Source organism: Tachyglossus aculeatus, chromosome 2 (genome assembly GCF_015852505.1).
Source record: "Tachyglossus aculeatus isolate mTacAcu1 chromosome 2, mTacAcu1.pri, whole genome shotgun sequence".
NCBI lineage: Eukaryota > Metazoa > Chordata > Mammalia > Monotremata > Tachyglossidae > Tachyglossus > Tachyglossus aculeatus.
In genome coordinates, this window is record NC_052067.1 from 161,309,317 (window position 1) to 161,328,329 (window position 19,013).

Below are 19,013 nucleotides of genomic sequence, written 5' to 3' on the forward strand. Positions count from 1 at the left end.
AGCTAATCACAGTAATAGTACTTGTTAAGCAATTACTTCGCGTCAAGCACTGTTCTAAACACTGGGGTGGACACGAGCAAATCAGGCTGGACACAGTAATAATAATTGTGGTATTTGTTATGCTCTTACTGGGTGCCGGTAACTGTTCTAAGCGCTGGAGTAGATACATGATAAACAGGTTCGACAAAGTCCATGTCCCACAGAGGGATCACAGTCTTAATCCCCATTTTACAGATGAGGAAAATGAGGCACAGAGAAGTGAAGTGACTTGCCAAGGTCACACAGCATGCAAAGGGTAGAGCCAAAATTAGAACCCAGGTCCTTCTGTCTCCCAGGTCTATGCAGGGAACAATCCTATCCAGACCAAATATCTTCCCATGCCTGTCTCGGCCTGTGAGGTTAAGGTCTGGACTGCAGCCATACCGGGTTCTGCCTGGACATTCTTTACTGAAATGAGATTGGCCTCTGGTAGCTCATCCACTTACGGAAGGAACAGGCACCTTTATTTTTCCTTGTAAAGAGACTAATAATAATATTAGAATGCAGAAGCAGTACGGGCTCTTACTACAGAAACAAACATCTGTCAATGTTTTCTAGCTGCCTGCTCGGTGTAAATGAAGATAGAAGCTGGAAACCAATTTTGGAAACAGATGGACCTGCCCTATTTCTTGGAACTCGGAAAGCCGTACAGTGTGGCTGCCACGAACCCTTCTTCGTGACTCGAGATAGCAGATGACAGGTTGCTCAGCCACTTAAGTACCTTCATGCACTCTAAAGCAGATGATCTTAATATTTTTGCATGACATTTACTGTTAGAAAAACAAAACTTTTCCCAGTGTTCCGCAGGATCATTCCTGAATTCTCTGGGGAGCGGGAAGAAGTTTCTTGAAGCTATCCTTGTACCCCGCTCTCTCATACTCCCTCCTCCTGTTACCTAAGCAACACTGAAAGTCAAGGTTTGATAGGGTTACCCCAACTTCGTCCAGGAGAAATTCAGCTGCAAAAAAAAAAATATTTCAGAGGTAATAATGAGCAGATTCTACATCCCTGCATAACTCCTTTCTTTTATGTAGTTGGATGATTTTATTACTTTATTGAGAAGCAGTGTGGCCTAATGAAAAGAGCTCAGACTCAAAAGTCAGGGGTCCTGGATTCTAATTCCAGCTCTAGGCACTGGTCTGCTGTGTAAATTGGGCAAGTCGCTTAGTTTATCATTATCATCATCATCATCAATCGTATTTATTGAGCGCTTACTGTGTGCAGAGCACTGTACTAAGCGCTTGGGAAGTACAAGTTGGCAACATATAGAGACAGTCCCTACCCAACAGTGGGCTCACAGTCGAAAAGGGGGAGACAGAGAACAAAACCAAACATACTAACAAAATAAAATAAATAGAATAGATATGTACAAGTAAAATAAATAAATACATAGAGTAACAAATATGTACAAACATATATACATATATACAGGTGCCACAGTTTCCTCATCTGTAAAACAGGATTCTCCCCTCTCAGGGTCGCATCTGGAGACTTTCTGGTACTTTACCAGTCTCGACTAGGGAAGGGAGAGTCAGGCAGAGGCCTACCCATTCCATTCCTAGCTTGGCCAGTGGCTAGTGAGTGGAAGGCAATCTGCTACAAGTCAAAACTCACCCGTGCTGGGCAGTAGTGGCCTGGGAGAGAGTAAAGGGTGGAGACTCGAGTTTACCGAGCGGAAGGTGGCAACGGTAAACCACGTCAGGACTTTTACCAAGAAAACTGTGTGGATCCACTACCGGAACGATTGCAGATGGAGAGCGGGGCGTTGTGGGAGAGATGTGTCCGTGGAGTCGCTTTGGGTCGGAAACGACTTGACGGCATAAGACAAGACAAAATATTTATTACTCTATTTATTTATTTATCTATTTAACTTGTACATATTTATTCTATTTATTTTATTTTGTTAATATGTTTTGTTTTGTTGTCTGTCTCCCCCTTCTAGGCTGTGAGCCCGCTGTTGGGTAGGGACCGTCTCTATATGTTGCCAGCTTGTACTTCCCAAGCGCTCAGTACAATGCTCTACACACAGTAAGCACTCAATAAATACGATTGATTGAATGAATGAATGAATGAATGAAAACAGGGTTCAATATTCCCTCCCTCTTAGACTATGAGCCCCATATGGTACAGGACTGTATCCTACCTACCATGTATCTACCCTAGTGCTTAGTACAGTGCTTGCGCTTAGCACAAGTGTGCTCTGCACACAGTAAGCGCTCAATAAATATGATTGATTGTCCCAGAGTGATATCCTTATTACTGTTTCACCTTTCCCAATGTTTTTGTTGCTAACCCAACGTGCTCTCTTTATTCTTAGAAAATAATAATAATAATGCTAGCATTTATTAAGTGCTTACTATGTGCAAAGCACCATTCTAAGCACTGGGGAGGTTACAAGGGGATCAGGTTGTCCCACGGGGGGCTCACAGTCAATCGCCATTTTACAGATGAGGGAACTGAGGCACAGAGAAGTTAAGTGACTTGCTCAAAGTCACACAGCTGGCAATTGGCGGAGTAGGGATTTGAACCCATGAGCTCTGACTCCAAAGCCCGGGCTCTTTCCACTGAGCCATGTAAGTGGCAGAGTCGGGAATCGAACTCACGACCTCTGACTCCCAAGCCCAGGCTCTTTCCACTGAGCCACGCTGCTTGGGTCAGGGACTGTCTCTAATTTTCAACCATGTATTCCTTTTCAGCACTTGAGGAAACAGAATGGTTTAGTGGAAAAAGCATGGGCTTGGGAGTCAGAGGATGTGAGTTCTAATCCCGGCTCTGCTACAAGTCTTCTGTGTGACTTGGAGCAAGTCATTTCACTTCTGTGTTCCTCTGTAACCTCATCTGGAGAATGGGGATAAATACTGTGAACCCCATGCGGGGCAGGGACTATTACTATCCTTGTGCCCCATTATTATCTTAGACAATCTACTATAAGGACTGAATTGGAATTTTTTTAAGTTCTTGTCTTGTCTTCTGCTGTCGAGCTGTTTCCAACCCATAACAACTCCGTGGATACATCTCTCCCAGAACACTCCACCTCCATCGGCAATTGTTCTGGTAATGTAACCATACAGTTTTCTTGGTAAAAAAAATATGGAAGTGGTTTACCATTGTCTTCTTTCACTCGGTAAACTTCAGTCTCTTCCCTTGACTCTCTCCCATGCTGCTACTGCCTAGCACGGGTGGGTCTTGACTTGCAGCAGATTGTCTTCCACTTGCTAGCCACTGGCCAAGCTAGGAATAGAAAGGGCATGCCTCTGCTTGACTCTCCCTCCAGTAGTTAAGACTGATAAACTACTGGAAACTCTTTATAAGTTCACCATAGCTATTTCAGTGGATTTTCTTAATTGTTCGTAACCAACACCTACTTTATGGAGGAGCTAGTGATTATTATTTTGGCAGCATTCCCTTGCAAGCCCAGAATGTCTAGGGCTCAGCAGAAGGCAGAACCTTCAAAAGATGAAATTACACAGCCCTATAAGCTCCTTGTGGACAGGGAATGTGTCTCCCAACTCTGTTTTATTATATCGTCCTAAGCATTTAGTACAGTACTCTGCACACAGTTAGCACTCAATAAATACCATGAATTGATTGACTGATTGATTGATAGATGAAAGGTGGGTAAGATCAGGGGACAGATGTGGGGAATAGAAATAAAACTTTCTGGAGTTGCTTCCAGGTTGAAATCGGAAACACTGCTCCAGCAGTGTGTACGCTTCTTGCGGACAAGAATGTGTAACTTCTTTGTTTTGTAGAAAGAAAGAGCATGGGCTTGGGGATTAAGACTGTAAGCCCCACGTGGGACAACTTGATCACCTTGTATCCACCCCCAGCGCTCAGAACAGTGCTCTGCACATAGTAAGCACTTAACAAATGCCATTATTGTTATTATTATCATTATTATTATTATTACTAAGTGCTTGGGAAGTACAAGTCAGCAACATATAGAGACAGTCCCTACTCAACAACGCATTCAGCATGTTCTATGTACAATTTTCTTCTAAACACTACTGGTCTTGAGTGCCCCTTTATTCCATTTTTATGTCAAAATTTCTAAAATTCTTATAGTCTATTTATGAAGAAAGAGCACGGGCTTGGGAGTCAGAGATCACGAGTTCTAATCCTGGTTCCACTGCATGTCTGCTGTGTGACCTTGGGCAAGTCACTTAACTTCTCTGAGCCTCAGTTACCTCATCTGTAAAATGGGGATGAAGACTGTGAGCCCCACGTGGGACAACGTGATCACCTTGTATCCCCCCCAGTACTTAGAACAGTGCTTTGCACATAGTAAGCGCTTAACAAATGCCATCATTATTATTATAGAGGTCATGGGTTCTAATCCTAGGTTTGCCACTTGTCAGTTGTGTGACTTTGGGCAAGTCACTTCACTTATCTGTACTTCATTTACCTCATCTGTAAAATGGGGATTAAGACTGTGAGCCCCACGTGGGACAACCTATTTACCTTGTATCTACCCCAGTGCTTAGAACAGTGATTGGCACATAGTGAGCGCTTAACAAATACCATCATTATGATTGATAGAATAATTGAATGGTTGGTTGATTTGTACCTCCCAAGGTATCTCTTCAGCACATTTTACCAAGCACACACATTTCCTCCCAGAGGTCTTCCCGGATTAAGCCGTTTTTTCAATCCAGCGCTTAGAACCGTGCTCTGCACATAGTAAGTACTTAATAAACGCCATTAAAAAAAAGATGACTCAAATATGACAATGACTCTCCCCCGTTCAAAGCCTTATTGAAGGCACATCACCTCCAAGAGGCCTTCCTAGACTAAGCCCCACTTTTCCTCATCTCCCCACTTCCTTCTGCATTGTCCTGACTTGCTCCCTTTGCTCTTCCCCTTCCCAGCCCCACAGTATTTATGCACATGTCTGTAATTTCATGTGTTTTTATTGATTAGACTGTAAACCCACTGTGGGCCGAGAATGTGACTGATTACTCTTGTATTGTACTCTCCCAAGAGCTTAGTACAATGCTCTGCACACAGATAGAGCTCAATCAATATGAATGAACAAATGAATGAATCTTTTCCCCATTCCCTCTCCCTCCTTTGATCTGTTCCTTTTAAGCACCTGATATTCACCCCACCCTCAGCACCACAGCACTTTTGTAGATATCTGTAATACATTTATTTACTTTACCGTCTGTCTTCCCCTCTAGATTGTAAACTCCCTGTTGTGAAAACAGTAATTGTGATATTTGTTAAGTGCTTCCTATGTACTGAACTAAGTAGCGGGGTAAGTTCAATTTAATCAGACTGGACACAGTCCATGTACCACATTGTTCAAGTGCTTAGTACAGTGTTTTACATACAATAAATGCTGTATAAATACGACTGAATGACTGACCATGGATCTCACAGTTTAAGAATACTACCCAAATCCTTAGACTAGTGCTTAGCAGGAGGCTCTGAAAAAATACTACTGTTTGATTGACTAGGTAGACTTTAAGGTTCTTGAGGCAAGTCAATAAACTTCTCTGCATCTCAGTCAATCGATCAATGGTATTTATTGAATTCTTGCGGTGTGTAGATCAATCAAACAATCAATCATATTTATTGAGTGCTTACTGTGGGCAGAGCACTGTTAGCAGCATGGCTTAGTGGAAAGAGCACAGGCTTGGGAGTCATTCATTCATTCAATTAATTCATTCAATCGTATTTATTGAGCACTTACTGTGTGCAGAGCACTGTACTAAGCACTTGGGAAGTACAAGTTGGCAACATATAGAGACGGTCCCTACCCAACAGCGGGCTCACAGTCTAGAAGGGGGAGACAGACAACAAAACAAAACATATTAACAAAACAAAATAAATAGAATAAATATGTACAAATAAAATAAATAAATAGAGTAATAAATACGTACAAACATATATACATATATACAGGTGCTGCGGGGAGGGGAAGGAGGTAAGGCAGGGGGGATGGGGGAGGGGAGGAGGGGGAGAGGGAGGAGGGGGCTCAGTCTGGGTTAGACTGAGGTCAGTCAGAGGTCGTGAGTTCTAATCCCAGCTCCACCGCTTGCCAGCTGTGTAACTTTGGACAAGTCACTTAACTTCTCTATGCCTCAGTTACCTCATCTGTAAAATGGGGATGAAAACTGTGAGCCCAATGTAGAACAACCTGATAACCTTGCATCTATTCCAGTAGCGCTTAACAAATATAGTAACAAATACCATCATTATTATTAAGCACTTGGGAGAGTGCAATATTATAATATAACAGAGTTGGTAGACCATTCCCTGCCCACAATGAGTCACTGTACTAAGTGCTAGGCAGTGTATAATACGAAAGAGTTGATAGACACATTCCTTGTCCAAAACGAGTTTACAATCTTGATTTCCTCCTCTGTAATGTGTGATTCAATAACTGTTTTCCCTCCTACTTAGCCCGTGAGCCTTATCCGGGACAGGGGCTGTGTCTGGCTGGAATACCTTGTATATGCCCTGCAATTGGAACAGTGATTGGCAGGTAGTAAGCCCTTAACGAGTACCACAATTATTTTTGTTATTATTATTATCATTATTATTTTACCACTGTTTAATTGATTGATTGAAAGTGCTGTCTCAGGCCAGAGAGCTTGTCACAACAACAGACAAGTAAACACTCCAAGGAGTTTCTTTCTTCCATTTATTCCATTTCCAACCCCCTCTGTAGGGTGAAGTGCTTAACCACGTGTTTAGTGGCATTCTCCACCTATTATCCTGCACCTGGTTGTTCGTGACAATTTCTGCTCTTTCCATCAATTGCTAAACCCTGGATGGTTCTTTCTCGGCAGCCTGAATGCCGGCTCCTGCAACAGAACACAGGCGTCACTGTGATGTTTTTAGTGTCTCTGGCAGACAATGGGCCCAGTCAAGGCCCTGGAACTCTGCCTGAACCTGCAGGTGCTGGAGATGAGCATGGTGCCCAGACCTTCAGCATGCTAGAAGGAAAACCTGGAGTCAGATAGTCAGACCCGACACAAGCCGTCAACTTGAAAGGACACCCACTCTGGGAAACATCACTGAAAGGTTCATATTGGATTTCTATCCCTAGCCTAGATCAATCGATGGTATTTACTGAGTGTTTACTATGTGCAGAGCATTGGACTAAGAGCTTGTGAACAGAATTATCAGACACATTCCCTGCCTTTAATGAGCTTACAGTATAGAGCTGAGCTTACAGTCTAGATAAAAGTATCCAGTTACTGTGTCTCATGTCAAATAAAGAATAAATATTAGGACACCCAAACCCTAAGCCATCAATAGGGTAGGGTTCATGCCCATTTTACAGCTGAGGCTACAGAAAGAGGATAAATGACTTGCCCTAGGTCACCCACTAGGCCAGTGGCAGAGAAGGAACCAGAACTTGAGTGGCTTGATTCCCAGTCCCATGCTTTTTCATAATTACTAATAAATCCCCTATTTATTATCAGGTCTTCATTTAGTCAGTGACTTCTTTTTGTTTAGTAATATTATAGTTAAGGGCTACCAAGGTGACATATTTTCTCTTGCTTAAGGCAGTTACTAAGCATCCCCATCTCCAAGGTCACTGATGACCTATTTCACAGTTCATTCTCAAAACTTTCACAGCAGGGTCAGTTTCCTTTGTGTGGCAAGCAGAATTGAATAAATCATCTGGATAACCATTCAAGGCCATCCTACACTCTTATTAAGGATACTAGCTGGTGTGAAATATTACCAGACTTTGAAAGTCACAGGGGTAAGAAACATAAGGTCAGATGCAGAGCTATGGTCATTGATAATTTCAGATAATTAATCGAATAAACAAACAATGATAATCACTGCAACAAATTCCCAAAGAGGCCCCTTTCCATTCAAAAATCATTCTTCCTGTTAGAACAGAATAGATGAGAAAACTCCCTAGGAGAAAAGAGAACTACCCAAGTTATTTTCTTGGAGTTATTTTCCTGTGAGAAGGTTTTCTGCCTTCTGACCTTCTTTCCTGCAGCGATACCAATTAATCTTCCTCCCTCTGGATGATGGGAAACCTGGAACACTAATCGTAACTCCAATAAATACTATGTCACAGGTAATCCCATTAAGATGGCGTACACACCTGGTGCTCTGGGAGAAACAAACCAGGACAGGAGCTCATTTCAGGAGCCGGTTTGACTCTTTATTCCTCAATGAACCTTCTGGCCCTTCCTTAGAATCCGACCCAAACTAGGACTCGTCACAACTAAGGCTCCAACGAGGAGCCAGGAATATTTTTTGTGTGGAAAACTCAAAAATTGTCATCAGGCACGGCAGAAACCTCCTCTGTCTACTTCTCCATGTGGACTTGAAGAGTTTTACACGTTTGCCTAAGGAACAAACACATGTCAGGCACTACACTGATAGTCGTATTATTTATACAATACAAGCCCGGAAAATAGGGACACATTTTAAGGGAACAAATGTAAAATGACAGAGTGTATTCTTTTTCAGCTTGGACCCACAGAAGCTCAGGAAGGAGAACATTTTACATAGTTCGCAACAGCAATACTTTGAATTCCCATCCCCTTTGCATTCCACAGTCTAAATGCATTTTTTATAATGGTCAGATCCATATAAGCTATGGAATGGGCTAAAAACAAAGGTTATTGAGTTTAAAATGTTTTCCAGGTCATGAGTGGTCCTTATCATGCGTGTTGTGAAAGGGCTGATAAAACCATGGGCATATGAAAGGTACAATTTAGCTGAAGGAATAGTTGGGTTTTCACTGGTGGTGAAAAAAAATGGTTATATTACCTTCACAAAATCCTGCCCAGCAGATCCTCGCTTCCAGTACAATATACATTCACATGCACTAAAGCATTTCAGATATCAAAATGGATTTTAATAGTACTTCTGCTGTCATATATACATATTATGTGTCTAAATCCCAACACTCAAAGATTTGTCCACCCTCAGAATTTGTCTTCAAACCCATTCTCAGCCCTTACACATAAACATGTATTCATTTGTTCAGTTAATTATTTATCCTGACATATTTGCCACCACCTAATTTATCTTATTTCTTCCTGATCCCACTATTTAAAAATCCTTTCTGTCCGTCTGTCTTTGTCCCACATCATATTGTACGTTCTTTGAAGGCAGGGAATGCATGTTTTGCTTCTCTTGTATTCTCCCATAAGCTAGTCCTCTAGACTGTAAGCTTGTCCTCTAGACTATAAGCTCATTGTGGGCAGGGAATGTATCTGTTAAATTGTTGGGCTGGACTCAAGCAAGAGCTTATTGCAGTGCTCCACACAGAATAAGCACTCAATAAATATGTTTGATCTTCAAATGGTGCTCTCTGCACAAACAAGAGGCTCAATGAATATACCATTGAGTAACTGAATGCTCCCATCTTTATAGAAAGCTTTCTTTGATAGCTTTCCCCTTTTAGACTGTGAGCCCACTGTTGGGTAGGGACTGTCTCTATGTGTTGCCAATTTGTACTTCCCAAGCGCTTAGTACAGTGCTCTGCACATAGTAAGCGCTCAATAAATACGATTGATTGATTGATTGATTTGATACTGACAAAAGGAACATTGGGTTCCAAAAGGAAAAAGAGGGGCAAATTCAGAGAGGTAAACTGACCTATTAAGAATAATAATAATAAGGATGGTATTTGTGAAGCACTCACTATGTGCCAAGTACTGTATTAAGTCACATCCTTCACCATTAATTTCTCTGATTGTTCCTAAGCTTCTACAGTCTCAGGATTTGGCATTATGGATTTGCAGAGGTGCTGACATTTAGATTCACATTTGAACTTCTGATATTCAAATGTGTTCCCAGTCAGAAATGGTGTGTTTGTTGTTGTTTTTTAGTGAAATACAGGCACAAGGAAGAAAGAGGACTTTGTTTTAATGCAACAGTCTTAATTAATGTAAAGCTAACCTCTTGGTATATAGAATTGTCCAACAAGATACTACAGTACTGATGGGGTCATGCTAGGGTATCTATTTAAATTACTAAATTACTTTTCTTTCATTTGCTCATTATTTCTGAGTCATCTCCATGCTTTGACATAATACTACAAGGAAGGTTTTCTTGTCAGATACTTAGCTGTACCACTTTTTCTTACTCCAGGGCACTGCACTCTCGGCATTAGATTGTGTAATATGGGTGAGAAATAAATATTCTTGTCCCAGCTTCCTGAAATATAGTCTACTGGATAAATAGACCAATGGCTGGTACACATTCACTTGGCAGTGTACACACCTCTCCTTCTTCTCCTTTATACTGAGTAGAGTATTCCCTTTTAAAAATGTCGCTGTCATTTTATAAAAACAAAGATTGATGTTGAAGAGGTAAGTTCATTGATCCAGCCTTTTAGAGCCAGGAGAAACTGAACTTATTTTTAACAATGAGAATTAAGGAATTTTCCATGAATTTCAAGTATCTGTAATTTCCACATCCCTCATTCTCACAGATAGTTGAGAGTCAGCTGAAAATGGAATGTGTGTGTGTGTAGCATAAAATCTTTCCATTTTGTCACTGAACAAATCACTCGGTGCTAAATACTGTGCCCTAAAAGAAATCTGTATTTCCTACATTTGATCTGTGTTTATTTCCCCTTCAAAGCAAGGCCTCAGGCCTCAGTTTGGCTAAGTGGCCAGAGGCAAAGAAGACAGATTTCTTGTTAATGCTGAACCTGGAGACTTTAGCAGGGGAATTCTTAGGAGGTGCTACTTAGATGGGACAGGTAGACTTTAAAAAAATGTTCTCCTCCCTCCATTTCTCTTTTCCTAACCTAGGTATTTACTCTCATCCTGTACCAAATAGCTACTCACATCCGTTTTAAAGAAGTTATTTGACATGTTAGAAGGTGGGTAAACTTTATTTAGGCTGCTTCGCATCACAAATCTGTTTAGCCTTTTAGTAGAGAGTGCAGAATTAACAAGGATTGCATCCCCTATCCATCAATAAAAGTATTGCCGAACAAAAGATTTAGCCTAATTTTTCCAGATTTTTTTTAAGTAATGTGTTCAATTTAAAATGCACAGACCATGTTTTGTTTCTCTTCCAAAGACTGGGATAGAATCAGAGTTGGCTAACATGAGGATATAACATATACCAAGGATGGCAATCATATTTCATTGGGCACAAAAAAGCAGATGTTTCATTTCAAATCCAATGTTTCTCTTGTTCATTCTTTGAATAGGAATTATTAGCATCCACTAACAACTAAAAAGAAACTACTTATAGTTAACAATCTTTAAACACGTCCTTTCTGCAGTCATTTCCATTCTGGGCTCATTTGATTTAGTAGAAACTGTGAGCCCACTGTTGGGTAGGGACTGTCTGTATGTGTTGCCAATTTGTACTTCCCATGCGCTTAGTACAGTGCTCTGCACATAGTAAGCGCTCAATAAATACGATTGATTGATTGATTGATAATTCTAATTATTGGAAAGGTCAGTTACATTCATCTACAGAAATTTGAATTATCTAATGCATATTATAAAATGTCTTAATTTTGAAATAGTTTCTATTTTTATGTTTTTAACTAATGTTAAAGTACATCTCAATTAAATGGCTGATTTTACCACAACCAAACTATGATATGTAACTGTGCTTTAGAGATGATTAAGGAAATGCAGTACTACAAATCTATTTTTGGTTTGGGTGATTTAAAATAAATAAATCTCATTTTGATGTGGGCAGACTGTGTAGCATCCATTTTTCACACATAATATGTAATCACCTAGAACTGATAGAAACTTGAAGAAGTATTTTTTAAAAAGCAGACATGGCCAGCTTCTCATAACCACTTATTGAAAAAAATGAGAATATGGACTAGCTGAGTAGCTGTTGTAAATTTCTGTGATTTCCTCTATGGCTGTACTGGACTCTGCCAAGCACTTAGTACAGTGCTCTGCACACAGTAAGTGCTTAATAAATACAATTGAAAGAATGAACTATGGAGTAGTTCATGAAAATACTGTTCATATAATTCCTCGATTATAAAAATAGCTGCCCTAAATAAGTTGATTGAATCTGTTTGAGTCTTTGGTGTAAGAAGCCCCAACATAGATTTGTCTAAGTGAGCTTAGCCCAAAATGAAGATACGCATGGGCATGATCCTAACGTGGAAATTTGCAGGTAACAATTGGAGGAATGAAGAGAATGGCCCAGATCTTTGAGCTTCAACCAGTTTTGTTCATTAACTGCATGGAAAATGTAAATGAATGCCGACCAACCACAGGCCAGTGAGATTCTGATAATGGTTCTTTTCCTCTCTTCTGGCTCGCAAGTCCAGAACCTTGTCTACTTTGTGGTGCTTTCATCCCCCTTAACTCGCTCCTCCTGGAAAATTTCCCAGATTGTTCCACCAGTTTGGTCATGTATGTACTCTGCTGACATTATTTACAGAAATCTTCCAGGAAGTGTTGTTAAGCTAAGTGGGGAAAGTGGAGGAACCACAAAGTCTTTTAACGGAGTTGAGTGTAGCCCCTGAGAATATGTAGTTCACACACACAAATACACACACACACACACACACACACACACGCACTTACAAACACATACACACACTTATAAACACATACACACAGTTGTAGAGTCAGGGGGGAACCTGGAAGTGAAAGATTGGTTACTGTCTCTGCTTCTGGATGCTCAGCGTCACCAGAGAAGATATCCAGATTGGACCATTTGAATTTCATCTTTGAGATACCAGCTAATGTGAAGTTCTTCTTCTTCTTCAATTGCCTTTGAGTTGTTTCTGACCCCTAGCGACTCCATGGTCACACCCTCTTCAGAACATCTCATCTTCCATCATGAAGTCATTCTGGTATGGGCATCAATAGAGTTTCCTTGGTAAAGATATGGAAGTAGTTTGCCGTTGTCTTCTTCCCCACAGTAGTAACTCGAGTCTCTGCCATTGTCCTTGTTCAGCGTTTTGCTCATTTAATCGTCAGCCTTTGACTCTTTCCCTTGCTGCTGCTCCCCAGCACAGGTGAATCTACTTCCATACTTCACTCTACTGCCCAGATCATTTTTATACAAAATTGTTCCATATGTGTTTCCCCGTTCCTCAAAAAACTCCATTAATTGCCGGTCCACCTCCACATCAAACAAAATATCTTCACCATTGGCTTCAAAGCAAGTCAATCACCTTGCCTCCCCCTACCTCAACCTAGCTACTCTCCCATTACACCCCAGCCCACACATTTCACTGTTCAAATGCTAACTTTAGCACTTTTGCCAACCCCTCACCCACATCCTGCCCCTGGCCTGGAACACCCTCCCTCCTCAAATATGACAGAAAATTACTCTCTCCCCCAACCCAAGGCCTTATTGAAGGCAAATCTCCTCCAAGAGGCCTTCCCTAACTAAGCACCCCTTCCTCTTCTCCCACTCCCTTCTGCTTTGCCCTGACTTGCTCACTTTGTTCTTCTCCTCTCCCAGCCCCACAGCACTTATGTACTGTGAGCCCCACATGGGACAACCTGATAACCTTCTATCCCCCCAGCGCTTAGAACAGTGCTTTGCACATAGTAAGCACTTAACAAATGCCATTATTATTATTATATCTGTCATTTACTTATTTATATTAATGTTTGTCCCCCCCCATCAAAGACTGTAAGCGTGTTGTGGACAGGAAATGTGTCTGTTTATCGTTTATTGTACTTTCCCATGTGTTTAGTACAGTGCTCTGCACACAGTAAACACTCAATAAATACGACTGAATGAATGAATGAATGAATGAATGAATGACTTTGTCTGAAGCTTCGGCTTAGACATTTTCCATTAGGTGTAGCCCTATATGGCATAGCTCTAAGCTTCATCAGCATACACGAAAACTCTTCTGCCCCGATAAGGCATGGATTCATAGGAGAGAATGCAAGGTAGGGACCGTGAAAACCTGGCAGAGTCACAGTGTAAGGAAGCACCAAGGTGGCAATACATGAAATGAGAGCAGTTCCCACCTAAGGCCTCCAGAAGTATTCCACTCAAGCCCTCTGCCTTTCTACTCCAACTATCTGATAAGTAGAGGAGCTAATTTTAACCCTGTTGCTCATTAGGATTGAGCTTGGGTGACCCATGTAACCAAGAAGAGAGGAATAAAAAAAATCAGGGAAAATGGCAAGATCCTTGATGTCAATTAAACAAAGAATAATTGCAATCCCAATATCCAAGTGGTCACAGGTCACCAATATGGTTCATCTGTCTCTCAGACATCCAAGATGTAGTCAACAGGGTTGATTTGGATCCCATTCCAGGAGCAGGATTCTTGATGACATAACCAGGACCTTTCTTTTAGCACAATCACCAAACTGTGATGATGATGGCATCTTTGAAGTTTTGTGGGACTGTTTCAGTGTTCCATAGGTTGAGAATAAGTCCATACCATTGTCTTGGCCTTAGGGCCTCTCCCTGTCCGGTCTCCTCAGATCCAGCGTGGACCTCCTTAATAATAATAATGGTGGTATTTGTTTAGTGATTACTATGTGTCAAGCACTGTTTTAAATGCTGAGGTAGATTCAAGGTAATCAGGTTGGACACAGTCCCTGTCCCACATGAGGCTCACATTCTTAATCCCCATTTTACAGATGAGATAACTGAGGTACAGAAAAGTGAAGAAACTTGCCTAAGGTCACACAGCAGACATGTCAAGGAGCTGGGATTAGAACCTAGGCCCATCTGACTCCCGGGCCTGTGCTCTATCCACTAGACCACCCTTGTTTGCTTCTTAGTGTCCCCTGCACATCATGTTACAGGTTTTCTAGGCTCTCCTTGTGTTATGATCATTCTGTTTCGCCATCCAAAGTGATTTGATCTTGGAGTAATTTTTATCAAACCAGTCTTGTTGGTATTTCCTCGTCATGCAGACTTTCTGGATGGTTGCCTAGTTGGCGGTTTCTCAGAGAAGGAAGCCCAAGTCTCAAGTGTCCGTGTGAATAGTGAAAGGCTGCTTCTCCAAGGGTGCAGATGCAGAGAAACCAAAAGACGTGTTCAGATCGAACCGGGTGCAAAGATGGGAGATGCACTTAATTCTAGCTGGGAATAGCAAAGCACCCATATGCTGCTCATTTCCCATTTTTAATTGTAAAACCCTGGGCCAAGTTTTGAAAATATAGTCTGGGTAATGAGTTCTAAAATAGATCCTCCATTTCCCATAAGCTCTAATCGCCCAGGCAGACAACTGCAAACACTGTTAAATTACCATGAACTAAGTAAGTCTCCCTTTTAATTAAAAATACTAGATTAGCAATGTTATTTTTGCAAATGTGGCTCTCTAATCACCCAGTCCCAGACTCTCCTTTCAACAGAGAAGCTATCTGAGAAGCAGCATGGCCTAGTGGACAGTCATGGCCCTGGGAATCAGAGGATCTGTGTTCTAAATCTGCCACTGCCACAGGGCCTGCTGTGTGACTTTGGGCAAGTGAATTACCTTCTCTGTGTCTCAGTTTCCTCACTAAAATGTGGTTTTAATATCTATTCTCCTTCCCTCTCTTAGATTTTGAGCCTCATGTAGGACAGAGACTGTGACTGACCTGATTATCTTGTATCTAGTCAGTGCTTGCTATATATTATATTAATACATAATGTAATATATTATAGTATAATATATAGTATAATATATTATATCAATTATATTAATGTATTATAGCTATAATTCTATTTATTCTGACTATTTTGACACCCGTCTACATGTTTTGTTTTGTTGTCTGTCTCCCCCTTCTAGATTGTGAGCCTGTTGTTGGGTAGGGACTGTCTCTATATGTTGCCGACTTGTACTTCCCAAGCACTTAATACAGTGCTCTGCACACAGTAAGCGCTCAATAAATACGACTGAATGAATGAATGAATGAATATAATAACTGCTTAAAAAAATAAATAGTATCATCACCATAGATCATAAATTTGATTGAGGCTTCCTTTCAAACTTGTCACTTGGTGATCAACTGACTCCTCTACCATTACCAGTTTATTAGAAGCAGTGTGGCCTAATAATAATAATAATAATGATGGCATTTGTTAAGCACTTACTATGTGCAAAGCACTGTTCTAGTAGATAGGGCACAGGCCCGGGAGTCAGAAAGACCTGGGTTCTAATCCCAGCTCTGCCACCTGTCTGCTGTGTGACCTTGGGCAGGCACTTCACTTCTCAGTACCTCGGTTACTTCATCTGTAAAATGGGGATTAAGATTACAATGTGGCGAAGTGTCTGTGTCCAATGGCAATTTGCTTATGCCCACCCCAGAGCTTAGAACAGTGCCTGGCACATGGTAAATGCTTAACAAATACCCCAATTATCATTATTATTATTACTAGCTCCAATGGGATCAGTGTTTGGGAACTGGCAGCCTTCTTGGTGTCAGATCTGTCATTGTGCCCTTCAGTCAGTTGCGGCAAACACGTCAGAACGACTCTCTCCTGCACAATCTGTAGCCAGCCACAGGCCTCAAAGTTTGGCCTCCACACAGACCTGATAATACACTAGAAGTGACAGATTCAAAGATCAGCTGTCTTTTTTGAAGGGAGGCTCTGTCACTAGCCACCCAGGAATTATGCTACTGAAAATTAAACTCTTTCTACTTCTTTCCCCGGAGTCCTTAAATTAGTTGTCAGGGAGAGGGGGCCTAATTCCGAACTTTAATCTGGGTGATTTTTTCCTATTAATTAGCTGCATTCCTAATGAATACAATAAAAAATGTTGAACCCAACTTTCTTTCTGTGAAATTTAGGTTTGAGTGCTATGTGCTTCACTGAATGGCCCATGAAATTCAATTGGCCTTGAATAATTACAGGGCCCACATAAAATCTGCCCTTGTATGTTTGCACTCCCATGAAGTTGGTGTTTATGAAGTTTTTACATCCTTACAAAACTTATCAAAACTTGAGCATGCAAGTTAAGCCATCATTTTCTTGACTCCAACCCTTCATAACCTTCAAACTTAGTAGTCTTTTCTGTGAAGAAGACTGCTGACTTTTTGTTTTAATTTGTCAGATTCTTCAGAAAAATGACACCTAAGAACATTGTACTTATTCATTAAGATATCATTGTGTACTGAATTAAGGGAGTGATCAGAAGGAGACTGGAAGTGTGATTAGTAAAGTCAGTGTGTATCTTGAAATAAGTACCCAGTCAATCAAATAATATGGTTCTGTCAGCAACACAGAGGAGAACACATTGCGATTGAACAATCCTGAAGAGGCTAAAGTTAGGGCACGGACAAGGGTAGTAGATTTCACCTCAAAATTACTGCGGTACTAGCAAAAAAATGATAGGAGTAGGTCCCAGCATCAAGACGACATCATGATGTTGTGATAGCTTTGCTGCTCAGATTATAAATTCATAGCTTGTCGTCAAATGTGTCATTGGAACATTGTCTATTACAGAGCGTTATAAAGTAATCTGAGTGTTTCTATAATTTTTTTTTCCTGAAACAGGAAGAGTAGTATTAGCAAATTTCACTCTTCTCTACCAAGTTACAGCTGAGTTGAGTTGTTGCAACTGTTCTTGGAAAAACAAATCTCCAAAGGAACATATTAACAACATAAGAATCCATGGAAAGGTTTGGCCATTTCGGAAGATACTCCGGCATCAGGATTCATCAGAAAATGAATTGAAGATTCCTATAAAGTGGGAAATTAAGTAGATCTTTACGGGTTAGGGCATACTAAAATCGACTCCTCATACCACTACCTACATAGATTCATTCATTCATTCAATCATATTTATTGAGCGCTTACTGTGTGCAGAGCACTGTACTAAGGGCTTGGAAAGTACAGTTCAGTGCTTGGAAAGTAGTGGAGTTAAGTCAATTTACAGAGGCAGGTGAATTACATAATGAAGAATAAGCATTTCTCATATTAATCACTCAAGATTAAAAAAGATTAATAAGGGGGAGTGTTTGAACCTGAATTTTCTAGTCATCCTTTTTAGCACTGTTAAGAGTGCCAGTTCCTTATAGGCAGATAACATTTCATCTTACTATCCAGAATAACCCAAGTCTTACTCTTCCTCCTCCTTCTACTACCATTTCTATCATAAATTTTACCAAATCTTTCTAACCTAGCTTTACTTAGAAGATGATGAACTCTCTCCCCTGCTATTTTGAAATGCCTAACTAAAATGTTTTCATTTAACATTGGAAATAATATAGTTTTATCATCAATATTATTTTATTTTAAAATAAAATATTATTTATTTTAAAATCAATAGAATCAACATCAGCAATATCAATAGAAGCACCGGGGTGTAGTGGATAAAGAACGGGTCTGGAAATCAGAAGAACATGGATTTTAATCCTAGCTCTGCCACTTGTCTGCTGTGTGACCTTGGACAAATCACAACTTCTCTGAACCTCAGTTACCTCATCTGTAAAATGGGGATTGAGACTGTGAGCCCCACATGGGAAAGGGACTGTGCCCAACCTGACTTGCTTGTACCCACCCCAGTGCTTAGTACAGTGCCTGACATATAGTAGGCGCTTAACAAATACCATAATAATAATTATTATTAAGTATAGATTTGTAACCAGCAAGATGTTCAGCATAGTTTCTTTCATTTAACACTTCAAAAGTAGCGCAGACCTCAGTAAGTAACTATAAGAGTCTCTACATGCTTGAAGTCATTAGCAGTGGGAACTTCATTTCAAAAATAGTGATTACGGATTTCACGTTCTCCCTGCTGAATGTTAGCATTTGGGAGAAAGTATTCACATCAAAATTAGCGTGTTCTTCCTTTTTTTCTAGTTTTCTCTTCTTACCCATTTCCTCTTTATCGTAATTTAGAGAATGTGGGGCAGCTCAGAATTCACTGTAAAGAGAAATATTGGCTGGAGAAGCAGCATGGCCTAGTGGAAAGAGCCTGGGCCTGGATACCAGAAGACTTGGGTTCTAATCCTTACTCCACCACTTATCTGCTGTGTAACCTTGGGCAAATCACCTAATTTATCTGTGCCTCATTTCCCTCATCTGCAAATGGGGACTGAATACTGTTCTTCTTCCAACTTGGATTGGAAGCC

At 40.7% G+C, this 19,013-nt stretch overlaps 1 protein-coding gene and 1 non-coding gene across 3 annotated transcripts in view; one reads left to right on the forward strand and one right to left on the reverse strand.

Moving 5' to 3' along the window:
- TAFA2 (TAFA chemokine like family member 2) overlaps positions 1-19,013 on the reverse strand; it is a 526,830-nt gene that overhangs the window by 18,678 nt on the left and 489,139 nt on the right. The window contains exon 5 of one of the 2 annotated variants that reach the window (XR_005456473.1): positions 8,120-8,366. The exons of the other annotated variant lie outside the window; for it this stretch is intronic. The gene's annotated coding sequence lies outside the window, so the exon portion shown is untranslated. The remainder of the gene's footprint in view (positions 1-8,119; positions 8,367-19,013) is intronic. 2 annotated transcript variants of the gene reach the window in all.
- On the forward strand, positions 1,506-1,643 carry LOC119924811. The gene has a single exon (XR_005449503.1). It is a non-coding gene; the product is annotated as a small nucleolar RNA SNORA7 (small nucleolar RNA).